This window comes from Schistocerca serialis, chromosome 10, assembly GCF_023864345.2.
Source record: "Schistocerca serialis cubense isolate TAMUIC-IGC-003099 chromosome 10, iqSchSeri2.2, whole genome shotgun sequence".
Taxonomy (NCBI): Eukaryota; Metazoa; Arthropoda; class Insecta; order Orthoptera; family Acrididae; genus Schistocerca; species Schistocerca serialis.
In genome coordinates, this window is record NC_064647.1 from 215255863 (window position 1) to 215273145 (window position 17283).

Below are 17283 nucleotides of genomic sequence, written 5' to 3' on the forward strand. Positions count from 1 at the left end.
CTGAATAATTTCTTTTATTTCATCATACATTTCTTCAATTTCTTCGTCATCTGCAGAGCTAGTTGGCATATAAACTTGTACTACTGTAGTAGGTGAGGGCTTCGTATCTATCTTGGCCACAATAATGCGTTCACTATGCTGTTTGTAGTAGCTTACCCGCATTCCTATTTTCCTATTCATTATTAAACCTACTCCTGCATTACCCCTATTTGATTTTGTGTTTATAACCCTGTAGTCACCTGACCAGAAGTCTTGTTCCTCCTGCCACCGAACTTCACTAATTCCCACTATATCTAACTTCAACCTATCCATTTCCCTTTTTAAATTTTCTAACCTACCTGCCCGATTAAGGGATCTGACATTCCACGCTCCGATCTGTAGAACGCCAGTTTTCTTTCTCCTGATAACGACATCCTCTTGAGTAGTCCCCGCCCGGAGATCCGAATGGGGGACTATTTTACCTCCGGAATATTTTACCCAAGAGGACGCCATCATCATGTAATCATACAGTAAAGCTGCATGCCCTCGGGAAAAATTACGGCTGTAGTTTCCCCTTGCTTTCAGCCGTTCGCAGTACCAGCACAGCAAGGCCGTTTTGGTTATTGTTACAAGGCCAGATCAGTCAATCATCCAGACTGTTGCCCTTGCAACTACTGAAAAGGCTGCTGCCCCTCTTCAGGAACCACACGTTTGTCTGGCCTCTCAACAGATACCCCTCCGTTGTGGTTGCACCTACGGTACGGCTATCTGTATCCCTGAGGCACGCAAGCCTCCCCACCAACGGCAAGGTCCATGGTTCATGGGGGGGGACACATAGAGAACCCATAAGCTGTCGGTGACCAAATACACGTCGTCCGATGACTGGACCGACCGAACGACCAGCGAAGGTCGTACCCACTCAAGTCATGTGTGTCGGCAACGGTCGGGTGAGTTTTGGATGTCCGGACTTCACTGCAGCTCCATCGCGACTCCTTGATGTCCGTTCGGAACTCGGAGACACAACGACCCGGACACACTGGCTCAGACTCAACCATGCAAAGGGAACACTTGCCCATTGGCCACCCGATATCTCTGCACAGGAAAGGAACCGACCTACGTCCGGCAAGATGACCTACTGACGAGGCCGAGAAACGGTCAAAAGAGCAAATACACGTCGCCCGATGACACGATCGACCAAACGACCAACCAACGGTCGTTCCCGCTCCAGAGTCCATCCGTCGGACAGTGCATGAGTGTCGCAAGCGGTCAGTGAGTACTGGCTGTTCGGACCTGATTAGCGCTGCGTCCCGACTGATCTCACGCCACACCACAAACCGGTGATACTAGCGGTCGCTTCAAAGATAATACGACTGTGCTCTTATCGATAGCGCTGCTGTTGCCACTCACGGGCAGGCAAGCCAGCAATTCAGTGACGCCAGTGAACCGAGTAAGGAACGAGACAGATGTCAAGCAATAGCGACACGAATGCTCACGGCTCTTTGATGATCTTTTGTCTTTTGGAGCCCGCACTGGTATTCTGTAGAAAAAAAAAAATAGTTCTCTCAGCATACCCAGCTCTGGTGGATGAAATGGTAGACGATATCTTTAAAATGAAGGGAAAAATAGTGTGTCAAAGACTCGGACTTGTCTATAAATAGTGGTGGGAGACGAACAGTAGAGTTCACGCAGCTAGTAAACATAATTTGCAGCACCTAAAGCTGACAGTTGGGTCGGTCATCGAAATGTACTCGTATTGAAGAAAATACAATAACTGTGCTGACACATCCGGAAATACGCTATTAATGAGCCGGCCGGAGTGGCCATGCGGTTCTAGGCGCTACAGTCTAGAGCCGAGCGACCGCTACGGTCACAGGTTCAAATCCGTCCTCGGGCATGGATGTGTGTTAGGTTAGTTAGGTTTAATTAGTTCTAAGTGCTAGGCGACTGATGACCTCAGAAATTAAGTCGCATATTGCTCAGAACCATTTGAGCCATTTGAACACCATTAATGAATTACGCTATCAAAACATGAAATATGACGTCTTTCCACTTCACCAATTATCACCAAATGTTACGTGAGAACGAGTGCTGAATGCCTGGCGTACAGTTAACAGTGTCCGCCCTTAGTCCCTGCTCAAATTCAAAATGGTTCAAATGGCTCTGAGCACTATGGGACTTAACATCTGAGGTCATCAGTCCCCTACAACTTAGAACTACTTAAACCTAACGAACCTAAGGGCATCACACACATCCATGCCCGAGGCAGGATTCGAACCTTCGATCGTATCGGTCGCGTGGCTCCATACTGTAGCGCCTAGAACCGCTCGGCCACCCCGACGGCCCTGCTCATTAACTTAACCATTTACTGGAGAAGGGTGAAGTAGGGGCACATTTCAGAGTAGATTAAATGAGTACTTTCGTAGACGTTGGAAATATGTACGACAGCAAGTGAATTTAACTGTGGGACCCAAGACGTTTATCGGGCAACGTGCTTCAGACATAGCGTTGTGTCCAAATGGTTCCCGGATGGCCGAAAGAGTACGGAGCACCTCTCTCACCCCGATACGAACATGTAAGCGATATTCGAACAATTTCTCATGCGACATATCAGTGGAGCAGAATCACTGCATACCTTTAGGTAACTTCAATTGTCATAAAATTCCTGATGTCACATAGAAGACAATCAGGCTGTAACACCTAAGCTAAACCACACCAACTTCGTCCGAACAGATCTTGGAAGGCCCAACGACACCGACCGGCTGCCGTGTCATCCTCAGCCCACAGGCGTCAATGGGTGCGCCAGCGGAGGGACATGTGTTCAGAACACTGCTCTTCCTGCCGTACGTCAGTTTACGAGACGGGAGCCGCTACTTCTCAGTCAAGTAGCTCCTCAGTTTGCCTCACAAGGGCTGAGTGCACCAAGCCTGCAAACACCGCTCGACTGACCGGATGGTCACCCAGCCAACTTCTAGCCCAGGCCGACAGCGCTTAACTTCCGTGATCTGACGGGAACCGGTGTTACCACTGCGGCAAGGCCGTTGGCCTAACTAGACCCCTCCATAGGTTAAATAAAGCTTCTTTTAGTCATCAGTCTTCTCACACTCGTTTAATGGTACAAAATACGAATTCCTCTCATATGTCCGCCTCTTCATTTCAGAGTATCGCTTGCAACCTACATTCTCAGTTATTTGCTGCATGGATTCCAAACTCCGTCTTCCCTACCACATTTACCCTCTACAACTCCCTCTAGTACCAAGGAAGTTATTCCATGATGTCACATATCCAGTAACTTCATCTTGTCAATGTTTTTTATGTGTACCTTTCTTCACCAATTCTGAGGAGAACCTCTTCAACAATGTTCAACATTCTGCTGTAGCACCGCTTTTTAAATGTTACAATTATAAAATGGCTCTGAGCACTATGGGACTTAACAGCTATGGTCATCAGTCCCCTAGAACTCAGAACTACTTAAACCTAACTAACCTAAGGACGTCACACAGCACCCAGTCATCACGAGGCAGAGAAAATCTCTGACCCCGCCGGGAATCGAACCCGGGAACCCGGGCTTGGGAAGCGAGAACGCTACCGCACGACCACGAGCTGGGGACGAGTTACAATTATATTATATTCTGGTTTCCCCACTGTTCATGAAATACTAGTACACAACACTGTGCTCAAAATGTACATTCTCAGAAACTTCTTCCTCAGCTTAAAGCCAATGATAGATATTTGTAGACTTCTCTGCCAGGTATGACCACTTTTGTGTTATTTCCTGAAATGGTTTTGCTGGAGGAAGCGATTTTTTACGTAGTATTTTAACAGTCATTTTTTGCTAGTTTCAGATAAGCAATCAGCCATGTTAAGCTTAATTAATAACATGAGTGCATGAAGACAGAGTATCATCGGTATAACACATACCTGCACAAGCATTTATCTAGTGATCACTGTTAAAATATTGTGATCTGGGTTGTTAAAGAATTTTATAGTAAAAATGCACATTTTGCCAGTGCTAGCCTGTTTTTTATGTCCTCGTTGTTTCGTCCGACATCGTCGTCTTGCTTCCAAGGCGGCACAGTTCCTTAACATCGTCTATTTTCTGATGACTAATTTTGATGTTAATTTCTCGCTTTTGTCACGTTGCTAGTTCTCATTATTGTCGCCTTTTTTTCGGTTTATTCACAACTATACTCATCACACTGTTCATTCCGTTCGGCAAACTCTGCAATTCTTCTTCACTTTTACCGAGCATAACAACATGATCAGCGACTCTTATCATTGGTATCTTTTCACCCTGAATTTTAATCCCATTCTAGAAACTCTCTTTTGTTTCCCCTCATTGATTTTTCGATGTGTAGGTTGAACAGTAGGTTCTGAAGGCTGCATCTCTGCCCTGCAGACTATTTAATCCGAACACTGTTCCCTCATGGATCTCGTACGCCTTGTGTATCACCCGTATTACCCCACATCTTACTCTCATTTTTCTCAGAATTTCTAAATCTTGCACCATTTAACACTGTCGAAAGCTTCTGATGCGTCGACAAACGCTATTAGCGTGCCTTGATTTATCCTTAATCTTAGTTCCATTATCAGGCGCCATGTTAGATCTGCCTGTCTGGTGCCTCCATTTTTCCTAAACCCAAACTCCTAGCTATCAGAATAGCAATTTTCTTCCGTATGTTAATCTTGTCAGCGGGCTGGATGCGAAATTTTTTTTTTTCACAAATAAGTCACTTGGGGAAGTTCTTGATTGCAAAAGTTTGCAGTTTCCCGGAAACGTTCGACCCGAAAATTGCCTCCTCGTTATTCTGTATGTGCCTGTCGCATAATGGTTCCTTCACTTTAATAAATTGCTCTTACTTCTTCATTCGACACAAGAGGAAGAAGTCATCGGATGAAATGTCAGTAGGACACGGCGATTGAGGGAAATTAGGTAGCAAATTAACGGTAGGTGTGACTTTGTCTTGTGCAAAGTTAGCGGGGGAGGTGTCGTAGAACAATAGCACCCTCATTTGCAGCTTTTTACGCCGGTCCCTCTTCACTGACGGGCGGTACTGAATAAGCATATTGCGGTAGTACGCCCCTGTCACGTTTTACCATTATGAAATAAATCTATGAGCACCGTATGGCATTAGTCCGAAAAAAGGGAATCATGTTTCTCCACGATTGATGTGTCTTCACCTTTTTCAGCGTTAGTAACTTTTGTTTACTTCAAGCTGATGACTAAATCACTAAGACTACCCAGTGCATTGATGTGGTTGGTGTTGACCCTCCTCTCGGATTCATCAGCCGAAACAGTAGTTAGATTTGTCAAAAGTTTCACCCTAGACCACCAGACATGGACGTTGAGTATTTGATAATTTCTAATGGCAAAACGTCAGAAACACTAATAAATAAACTTCGGCTAAGGGTCACGGGAGCCAGTGACAACTACATCAAGAAGTGGCCGCTAAAATGGGAACAAATGTTGAAATGTGTGTGAAATCTTATGGGACGTAACTGCTAAGGTCATCAGTCCATAAGCTTACACACTATTTAACCTAAACTATCCCAAGGACAAAGACACACACCCATGCCCGAGGGAGGACTCGAACCTCCGCCGGGACCAGCCGCACAGTCCATGACTGCAGCGCCTTAGACCGCTCGAAAATCGTAACAAATTTTAGGGACAATATCAGTTGGAATCAAGATTTGCGTGAGATTCATAAACCCGGAGCTGTGCCGAGAAAAGGAGTGTTACAGAGTCGCTGCTGAATGACTACCATGACACTTGCACAACAGGCAGACTCTCCTGACCCTATGGGTGAGTGAGTATAAGTCGGCCTGTATTTGAATAAGTCGTTAATTATATCACTTCATTTTATCACAATGATCGATTACTCCATTCTTGTATTACGTCTTTATTTTCAAGTCTGTATAGTAGTCCCCTATAACTATCTTTTCCATGATAAAGGGTTTGGTCTATAAAAAAGTAAAACAACAATATCACGTTCCTATTTCTCTTCTTGTAGCTAACACTTGCTCCTCAGTTTCGTGAAGTAGATAATTACCATTTCTTTTACTTTAAGAAATATATAGGGGAGATCTGCCTAATTAGTACCATTTTTTAGGTTTTATTTATTATAGCCCTAGAAAGAAGTTATCAAATTATTTAAACAATTCCATAGTTAAGCACAAGATGTTCTTGTTATGTGATTTCAAGACTGGGGAATCTAAGAAAAATAAAAACACTACACTTAATTTACATCCAAAAATTAGGAATCTGATTCCTAATATGTATCTGTGGGTGCATAAATTATACCACCCTTTGTTTAGGCCCATTGTACATGTATACACATTCATTTAATCCATTATCCCCAATTTGGGCTTTCTGTTGCCACACATAATACTAAATAACATAATATATATCGATGTCACCCGACGGGTCTCATAGCAACTAAATGGCAAGTTTATGTGAGACGCCGATAGCAAGCAATCGGGACCCAGTGGAGCAAACCCGCTGTGCCATGAATGTAACAGATCAGTACCACAAGCGCCCTCTGCTGCAACGATACACACTGAGAGCCAAAGAAACCGATACACCTGCCTGCTATTGTGGAAAGCCCCCACGAGCACACAGAAGTGCCGCAGTAGGACGTATCATGGACTCGACTAATGTCTGGAACAGTGCTGGAGGGAATTTACATCGAGCGTCCTGCCGGGCTGTCCACAAGTCTGTAAGGGTGTGAGCAACACGTTAGAAGGCATCACTGATATGCTCAATACAGTTCATCTCTGGGCAGTTTGGTGGCCATCGGAAGAGTTTAAACTCAGACGAGTGTTCCTGGAGCCACTCTGTAGCAATTCTGGACATGTGGGGTATAGCATTGTCCTGCTGGAATTTCCCAAGTCCGTGGAAATGCACAATGGACACGAATGGATGCATGTGATCAGACAGGATGCTTACGTACGTGCCACGTGTCATAGTCGTATCTAGACGTATCAGGAATACCATATCATTCCATCTGCGCACGCCTCACACCATTACAGAGCCTCCACCAGCTTTAACAGGCCCCTTCTGGCGTGCAGGGTCCATGGACCCATGACGTTGTCTCCATTCCCGTACGTGTCCTTCCGCACGATACAATTTTAAACGAGACTCGTCGGACCAGGACACATGTTTTGAGTCATCAACAGTCCAATGTCGGTGTTGACGAGCCGAAGCGAGGCGTAAAGCTTCGTGTCGTGAAAATTCTCTTCTTAGCGTCGGATTTTCGTTGTACACAGCTAACTGGAGTATGGTATGAATAATAAGCCGCATTACTTCCGCATCCGTGGCTGCATTATACACTCCTGGAAATGGAAAAAAGAACACATTGACACCGGTGTGTCAGACCCACCATACTTGCTCCGGACACTGCGAGAGGGCTGTACAAGCAATGATCACAAGCACGGCACAGCGGACACACCAGGAACCGCGGTGTTGGCCGTCGAATGGCGCTAGCTGCGCAGCATTTGTGCACCGCCGCCGTCAGTGTCAGCCTGTTTGCCGTGGCATACGGAGCTCCATCGCAGTCTTTAACACTGGTAGCATGCCGCGACAGCGTGGACGTGAACCGTATGTGCAGTTGACGGACTTTGAGCGAGGGCGTATAGTGGGCATGCGGGAGGCCGGGTGGACGTACCGCCGAATTGCTCAACACGTGGGGCGTGAGGTCTCCACAGTACATCGATGTTGTCGCCAGTGGTCGGCGGAAGGTGCACGTGCTCGTCGACCTGGGACCGGACCGCAGCGACGCACGGATGCACGCCAAGACCGTAGGATCCTACGCAGTGCCGTAGGGGACCGCACGGCCACTTCCCGGCAAATTAGGGACACTGTTGCTCCTGGGGTATCGGCGAGGACCATTCGCAACCGTCTCCATGAAGCTGGGCTACGGTCCCGCACACCGTTAGGCCATCTTCCGCTCACGCCCCAACATCGTGCAGCCCGCCTCCAGTGGTGTCGCGACAGGCGTGAATGGAGGGACGAATGGAGACGTGTCGTCTTCAGCGATGAGAGTCGCTTCTGCCTTGGTGCCAATGATGGTCGTATGCGTGTTTGGCGCCGTGCAGGTGAGCGCCACAATCAGGACTGCATACGACCGAGGCACACAGGGCCAACACCCGGCATCATGGTGTGGGGAGCGATCTCCTACACTGGCCGTACACCACTGGTGATCGTCGAGGGGACACTGAATAGTGCACGGTACATCCAAACCGTCATCGAACCCATCGTTCTACCATTCCTAGACCGGCAAGGGAACTTGCTGTTCCAACAGGACAATGCACGTCTGCATGTATCCCGTGCCACCCAACGTGCTCTAGAAGGTGTAAGTCAACTACCCTGGCCAGCAAGATCTCCGGATCTGTCCCCCATTGAGCATGTTTGGGACTGGATGAAGCGTCGTCTCACGCGGTCTGCACGTCCAGCACGAACGCTGGTCCAACTGAGGCGACAGGTGGAAATGGCATGGCAAGCCGTTCCACAGGACTACATCCAGCATCTCTAAGATCGTCTCCACGGGAGAATAGCAGCCTGCATTGCTGCGAAAGGTGGAAATACACTGTACTAGTGCCGACACTGTGCATGCTCTGTTGCCTGTGTCTATGTGCCTGTGGTTCTGTCAGTGTGATCATGTGATGTATCTGACCCCAGGAATGTGTGAATAAAGTTTCCCCTTCCTGGGACAATGAATTCACGGTGTTCTTATTATATCGACTGACTCATGCCACACAGCCCCCAGTTCGACCGCCAGATCCAATTTTTCTACGCCCGCCTAACCAGGTCCGTTGCGGAGGGACCTCACTCCAAGTTTTACATGTTTACAAACCTACTTTTCCTATGCACGAACCAGTATTACTTCTTCCTTCTGGCGTTACGGCCTTTGTAGGACCACGGGTAGCCCCTTCGTGGACTGCATTTTCCTCTTCGTCTCCCAGAACCACTTCATTCTTTCTCTTCTCCTCTCCCGCTATTCTTCCGAGATCTTCAGTTTCCGTTTCTCCTGGCGGCTCCACTGGTGACATTCTAATCTTTTCCTGTATGCTTCTCTGTCATTGATCTCCGGCATATTTGTAGGTGTATATTTGTTCCTCCAATTTTCCTTTCTTTGACATTGATCCCCAATTCCAACCAGTGCTTCTGAAGTTCAACAACCCACTTGGTTCCTGTCTTTCCCCTTGTTCTCCCTGTTGTTTCCCACTCTCTCTTCGTCATTCTGTCCACGCTCATCCGAACTACATGCCCAGCATGTATTACAATTACAGTACTAACATTTACATTCTTTCACAACACGACACTTATAAATTATATTAATAGACTAATGACAGTTACCTAAATTATCATAAATAGAGAATACATTTACATCGATACTGCATCAAACAACATACCTATATAGAAGTCACATTAGGTAAAAACAGAAAAATAATTTAGATAGGACCATTATAGGTAATATCGATAATTGTGGTTGGTTGGTTGGTTTGGGGAAGGAGACCAGACAGCGTGGTCATCGGTCTCATCGGAATAGGGAAGGATGGGGAAGGAAGTCGGCCGTGCCCTTTCAGATGAACCATCCCGACATTTGCCTGGAGTGATTTGGGGAAATCACGGAAAACCTAAATCAGGATGGCCGGACGCGGAATTGAACCGTCGTCCTTCCGAATGCGAGTCCAGTCGATAATTGTGTTACAAGGTGGAGGAGATGGGCAGAGAGGTAGTTAAGGAGGAGATTGGCAGAGAGAGATGGAAGGAGGCGATGGAGTATTAGAAGATTGGTACAAATACATACCCAGGAGAGGGCGGGTACTCAGTTAATATATGAGTCTATCATTCCTTTGAACGGCCTCAGACATACCGAAATGACACAGACCAGGAAGACAGACAGCTTAGGCAGGAAAGCGCGTTTCTACTCGTATTGTGTGACGCCGTCCCAAGCAGGCGGTGGGTGTAGTGGAAGCACCACCACTTCCGGAGCCTGCGCGCAGACGGCAATCGATTCTCACGCCTTCATTCATCGCCACGAGCGGAGACAAAGCGGCCATCCGGCGCGAGATAGCAGACAATACACGGGCCGCCCGGCTGGCTTCCCATTCACAATGGCTGCGAAACTGCACTCCGCAGCACGAGCCGCCGCATTCAAAGTCCAAACAAGCCACGTGCGAGCGGGCCGGAAAAAAATTATCGACGCCGCGGTGTATTGGATATCGATATAGGCGGGCAGGTGGCGGCGCTGTGTAGACCGCCTGTTGCGAGGCCAAACACAGATGTCTGGCAACGTGTCGGCTGCTCAGCCATCGAGGCATCCCGGTTTCCCGCCAAGTGACGAGAAAGGAGCTCACGCCAGATTGGGACTCTGGGCCACATCGTGCAGCCTTCTCGGATACCTCAGTTGCTAATACTGTTGCAACGAAACTTCCAAAGAGAGCCAGCGTAATGAGAACAATCAAATTTTAATTCCGATGCAATTTCTGTATTTCATCGTCAATAAGAAAGTCCAAGGGATACAGTAAACCTGAAGTGAAGCATCGGAATCTAAAACTGGTCTCACAGGAAAGGTTCAAATCATAGAATGTAAGAAGAGTCAGTCCTCTTGTACTAAAGTCGGCATTGTGCCTTTGGTATTTAATTCCGATGCAATATCTGTGTTTCAACGTCACTAACAAGGTCCAAGGGATACAGTAAACCTAAAGTGAAGCATCGGAATCTAAAACTGGTCTCACAGGAATAGTTCAAATCATAGACAGTAAGAAGGGTCAGTCTTCTTGTACTTAAGTTGGCATTATGCCTTTTGTACATTATTCCGATGCAATTCCGGTGTTTCAGCGTCAATAAGAAGGTCCAAGGGATGGAGTAAACCTCAAGTGAAGCATCGGAGTCTAAAACTGGTATCACAGGAATGGTTCAAAGGCATAGACAGTAAGAAGAGTAAGCCTTCTTGTACTTAAGTTGGCATTGTGCCATTTGTATTTAATTCCGATGCAATTTTTGTGTTTCATCGTCAATAAGAAGGTCCAAGGGATACAGTAAACCTGAATTGAAGCATCGATATCTAAAACTGGTCTCCCAGGAAAGGCTCTAATCATAGACTGTAAGAAAAGTCAGTCCTATCGTAATTAAGTCGGCATTGTGCCTTTTGTATTTAATTCCGATGCAATTTCTGTGTTTCATCGTCAATAAGAAGGTCCAAGGGATAAAGTAAACCTGAAGTGAAGCATCGGAATCTAAAACTGGTCTCACAGTAAAGGCTAAAAACATAGACAGTAAGAGGAGTCAGTCTCCTTGTGCTTAAGTCGGCATTGTGCCTTTGGTATTTAATTCGGATGAAATTTCTGTGTTTCATCGTCACTAACAAGGTCCAAGGGATACAGTAAACACATAGTGAAGCATCGGAATCTCAAACTGGTCTCACAGGAAAGATTCAAATCATAGAATGTAAGAAGAGTCAGTCCTATCGTAATTAAGTCGGCATTGTGCCTTTTGTATTTAATTCCGGTGCAATTTCTGTATTTCATTGCAATTAGGACTCGCGCATTGAGGTTTTTCTACAAACTTAATTATGTACTACCACGGTATAAGTGTATTAGTTATTTTTTATTTTTATATTTCTATATTTTATGATTTTGGTTGGGGTGGCTTTAAATATTGTGGGCTAGCATGAGACTTTTAACTTATACCGCGATAACACTCGTACGGACATCGGCTTCCCAGAAGTAGGTACGATATAATATTTTTTAAACACAGAGCGCGACTCACCGCCTTCTAATAAACAGTTTGCGCGAGCGCTGCTATTTAGAAAAGAAAATATGCGTATTCTTACGCAAACTGTAATTATTTATATGGGTCTCAGGGGCTACTGGTTATTTATGTACCAAATTACATAAAGATTAACTGAGATATTGCGGAATGTAATACTGTTCAATATTTCTTGTTCAATATTTGCAAGGCAAAACTGGAGAGAATCTCGTCTGCCGTTAGGCGGCCAAAATGAAACATACTGAACTCACTCAGTATTCTAAATATTAATAAACCAAATCTATTTTGACATTTTGGAATTTATGAATGATCAAAATTGACAAGTCTCTCGCATTTACGTTTTATATTATGACATGATATTTTAATTAAATAATACAGTCAGCGTAATGACCGACTAAATCCTGCTAGGGGAGATGAGCTCCCTGCACTACGAAGTTCTGTAAAAATTTTGTTAATTATAATTAATGGTTGCAATCATGAGAGGTGACAACTAAGTCAATAATACACACTTTCTAATGACAATTTCTGTTATATTTTTCAAAATACAGATAAAGCTTACGTTAATTATCAGACAGCACTACAATGGCGGCCTACAGCTAGACGAAACAAACAGGAGAGCTAGTTGAATCAAAGCATTATCTCTGATCTTCATGGCCTATGCTACACAGAGATTATACAAAAAACGGTGTTTTGTTAATTACATCGATATTTGTGTTTTGATAAAAAAACTCACGTTCTTTACTATTTGTTATACATCGCGCACACGTACACAGTCTTGAAATAACTTGCAATTCACACCTCTCATAACAAAAACTTCCTGTCCCTTTCTCCAAATGTCCATTTATGTGACGTACCGTCACAGTACGCAGACAATGCATGCATTGCGTCAATCTAAGATCTCGATGATTTTTTTTTAAATTGTGTTATTGACGTTGATACTGGCAGGGATTTCTAGACATTTAGGATGTTTTAATTTCAAGTTTGAAGTCGAATAACAAATGACAAAAACATTTTATAATTACCAATTAACAATTTTCGGATTTTTTTCTTTGATCGCAGTGTCAAACCTTGCTTGTTGGAATATTTCATGATCGTAGGTCAACGGAAAGTAGCCTGTGGGTTTTGATGAGTCAGTTTGCGAGCATCAAAATACAGTATGTGATCAAAGGTGTCTTAACACCTGGCTGAAAATGAGTTACAAGTTCGTGGCGCCCTTCGTCGGTAATGCTAGAGTTCACTGTGGTGTTGGCCCACACTTAGCCTTGATGACAGCTTCCACTCTCGCTGGGACACATTCAAGCAGATGCTGGAAGGTTTCTTGGGTAACGGCAGTCTATTCTTCACGGAGTGCTGCACTGAGGAGAGGTATCGATGTCGGTCGGCGAGGCCTGGCACGTAGTCAGCATTCCAAAACATCCCAAAGGTTTTCTATAGAATTCCGATCAGGATTCTGTGAAGGCCAGTCCGTTACAGGCATGTTATTGTCTTGTAACCGCTCCACCACAGGCCGTGCATTATGAAGAGGTGCTCGATCGTGTTGAAAGTTGCAATCGCCATTCCCAAATTCCTCTTCAACAGTGGGAAGCAAGAAGGTACTTAAAATATCAATGTAGGCCTGTGCTGTGATAGTACCACGCGAAACAACAAGGGATGCAAGCCTCCTCCATGAAAAACACGACCACACCATAACACCACCGCCTCCGAATTTTACTGTTGGCACTACACGCGCTAGCAGATGTCGTTCACCGGGCATTCGTCATACCCACACACCCTGCCATTGGTGGCGGTTACTAACAATATAGGCGACAATATCCTAGATGCACATTAAATCACTCATCCAATAATACCCAACGAATAATTTACAGTCTTCTGTGGGCGACTGAATACCATAACAAACGATACTATGGCATGAATACAACAGAGGTCTGGAAACGGTACACTTCCTATTCAACATTAAACCGTATCTAGTGAGCCCTACTGCTGTATGCTCTCACCAGCTGGCTGTGGCGGTCAGTCATGGGACCGTAATCGTAGTGGAGAATCAGAATCTCGAACATCTTCAAGCGCCACGACATCTCGAACCAGCGACATTTCTCCATCCACCATCAAACCAAGAGTGCCTCCTTTCCTTCCACCAGCTCTCAACGGGGCAGTCTGCACCAGTCTGTTCGAAAACGCCAATCATGAAATATGTAACTCCGCCAATAGCGGATAAATGCCACTATTAACAAATCCCGACCCCAGAATGTCGTCAGTCAAGAGCCAATCAGAGCACATCTTCGTCGCTAATTAGTCCTAGAAATTCCTGATTCATGTCGGCTGGCGATGGGCGAATCACAGCACAAAGCTCTGAGTGCTCACGAAACACCTGCCGCATTCAGAGTAGTGTGCGAACTGTGTATTTCTCACGTATTCACCGATGAACTATTAGACGCTTTACCAATAACCACTAAAATTTTATAAAATACATTTCCCAGTAATCAACCAACATAATGAGACTTCCAATAGATGCAACTAATATCCCTAACCATCGTATGTCGTGACAAGGTACTGATAAATTTAATGTAAGTAGGTGGAAGCCATCCGCAGCTCGTGGTCTCGCTTCCCAAGCATGGGATCCCGGGTTCGATTCCCGGTGGAGCAGGGATTTTCACTTGCACCGAGATGACTGGGTGCTGGTGTGTCGTCTTAATAATCATCATTCATCCTCATTACGGCTGAAGGAAGGCAACGGCAAACCACCTCCATTAGGACCTTGCCTAGTAAAGCGGTGCGGGTCTCCCGCATCGTTCCCCAACGCATGGGAGGACATCATCATCAGGTGGAAGCAAACCTTCTTGTAACCTTCAATTGTTACCATGTGCTTGCTGCGCAATACAGCAGTTTTCCCTGTTGTTCTCGGACGTGAGCGAGCAGTGACTTGGTGTTGAATTCTGCCTGCCCTTGAGTTGCAGTCCAACATCAGGCCTATGTCACATCAGAATGGCCCACAATACATCACATTGCACGATTCGTCCAGCCAGGGAAATGAAGACGCAGTGAGGCCACTTTGAAACCTTTTTAAGGTGCTGATAATGCTGTCTCCCATGAGCAGGAGGTATCTCTATGTTCTCAACTGTGGTAACTCAACATCAGACTATTCGCGCCACTTACAGGATACCCTAGCACTCTCATCGCCATTGTATCTCTCAGAGAGAATAGCAACTTCGATCAATTACATACCCGCTGGTGGTGAGTGTAAGTAAGCAATTACAGCGATAACTTACCACGTCATCTGAATAATTAACTTTACTTTTGTCAGGAAGTGTGTGGAATATATAGAAATGTATGCCCACCAGAAAAAAAAAGTCCAGGGAAAAGAAGCTCAGCGAGCCGAATACACTAAGAGATGCCAATTTCCTACATCGTTTGATTCAGCTACAAATCGGTTTTATGCAACCCAAAACTAATTCGAAAACCACACGTGAGATTTTCATATTCTCTCGCTCGCTACTCGCGAACTATTAGACCTGCAGAAAAATTGAACAGGATCTTTTTGTTTAATGTAGTTTTTTTTTTTCGCTGGAGGCCACGGTTTGCTTAAAGACGAGCTTAAAACCCCCCACACTCATTCTTCACCTATCATGATTTCTCATATGTTGTTCGATGCATTCCGACCTACCACTGTACAAATATTTCCGGCTACACGAACTATTCCCGATATTCGACCTTTGTTGGTCTCTAGTAGCTGGGATATTACGCCACCAGCATAGTCTGTTATTGCATTAGCATTATTAATTTAAACGTGCCCCTGAGGTAAAGAAATGGAAACGATTTTTGCAAACGTTACATTAAAGCTAACCACATTGACAATTCTATCCACACTTAATCCTTGTAAGCACAGTAGTTTCGTAGTTAGAGGCCCTGACGAATACCACAACGTATTTGTGTGTTTTGCGCTGTTAAAATTCGCAAGACTCTTAAGTAAAACTTACACCATTTTACAATTTTAAGCGCTCGACTGAGTCAATAGCCTGATAAGCGTAGCCAACGAAGACAAAAAAAAAAAAAAAAATTGAATGAGGGAAACGACGCAGTCGAGGATTTTTGTATAGTGGTAGGAGCGACTTGACTGATGGGGGCTGAGTGTTGGGGGTCGGGAGTGTTTGAAGATTGCTTTTGTACTTTTTCCTGGGCGCTGATGACCACGCTGTTTAGCGCCCGTAAACCTCAAACACACACACACACACACACACTGTACTTTTTCCTTGAGTGACGCTAAAACGTATAACACTACAAAATTTAAGTACATTAGATGTTCATAATTTTTGTATGGCTAATGGTCTGCGATAACTGAGCGACATAATATGAAAATCTCACGTTTAGTATCTGACGGCGCAGAAGGTAGCATAAAACGCATCGTTGTAGGCAGCTAAATCGGGCTCATTAAATAAAACACACTGTATGAACATGACACATCTTTATTACTGTTACCTACATGCTTACTTCTCATCATAGTCATCGTGTCAACGAGCACATTTGTCCCACAAAGAGGCGAACTGGTTGATATCGTCGTTATAGGGTGATTGTTGGCGGAACAATAACCTCACTCCAGCTTGCAGAGTTTAATTAATACCGAAGGAAAGTCCTCGAAGGTGTTCTTTAGGGTTTAACGTCTGGTGGAAATTGGATCCGACCAAACCAGGACGGAACATAGTTGAAGGTAGGAGTCGGATTGTTGGAGATATCGCTGAGCTCGTGTTGTGGTGTAGTGTTGTTACGCTGAAAGGAGAGGTTGCCACGAGTGAACGAACTTTTCGAGACTCGGTTACAGCACTCTGTTTCGCACGCACCGGCATAATGACCCTACACTGTGCCATGTTACAGGCCACAATTCGGAGACCTCTAGTGGCAGAGGCCTGCAAATGCTTAGGCGGGAAGAACAAATACGTAGGATGTTAATAACGTTTGTTTATTTAAAAAGATTATAAAGTTTTCTCATAAGAATTTAGTGGAACTGCTTTTCAGCACACCTTCCTACGAGGGCTCTATGGAAAGTAAGGTCTGATTGGGCGCGAAATGGATACCACTGTGAAAATGCCACAAAATTTTGCACAAATGTTTTGCACAGTGTCTCTAGTACACCTGTCGATCACACCAAGACGCTCTTTTCATTTCCGAGAACACTGTGAACGAGTAAAGGTGCTTAGAATAACAGCATCTCCCGGCAAGTATGAAGGCCCACTGACAGGTTACGCCTCAATGCATGCAGCCCACATAACACAACTGCCACGTACTTTCTTCTTCACGACCATTCTCAGCCGCACTCCGCAGGGGCAGTGAAGGCGCTCCTGCAACCCTTCTGATGGGAAGTATTCGATCATTCACAACACAGCCCTATTTCGCTCGTGTTGATGATCATCTCTGTTCACATGAAACGCTGGATATGAAGACAAAACTTGGGCACAGACAATGCTCCTTAGGCAAGTGTAGAGGATTATCGGAAAGCACAGGCAGCAGCTCTCTATGATAATGGAGTGGAAAGTTGGTACAAC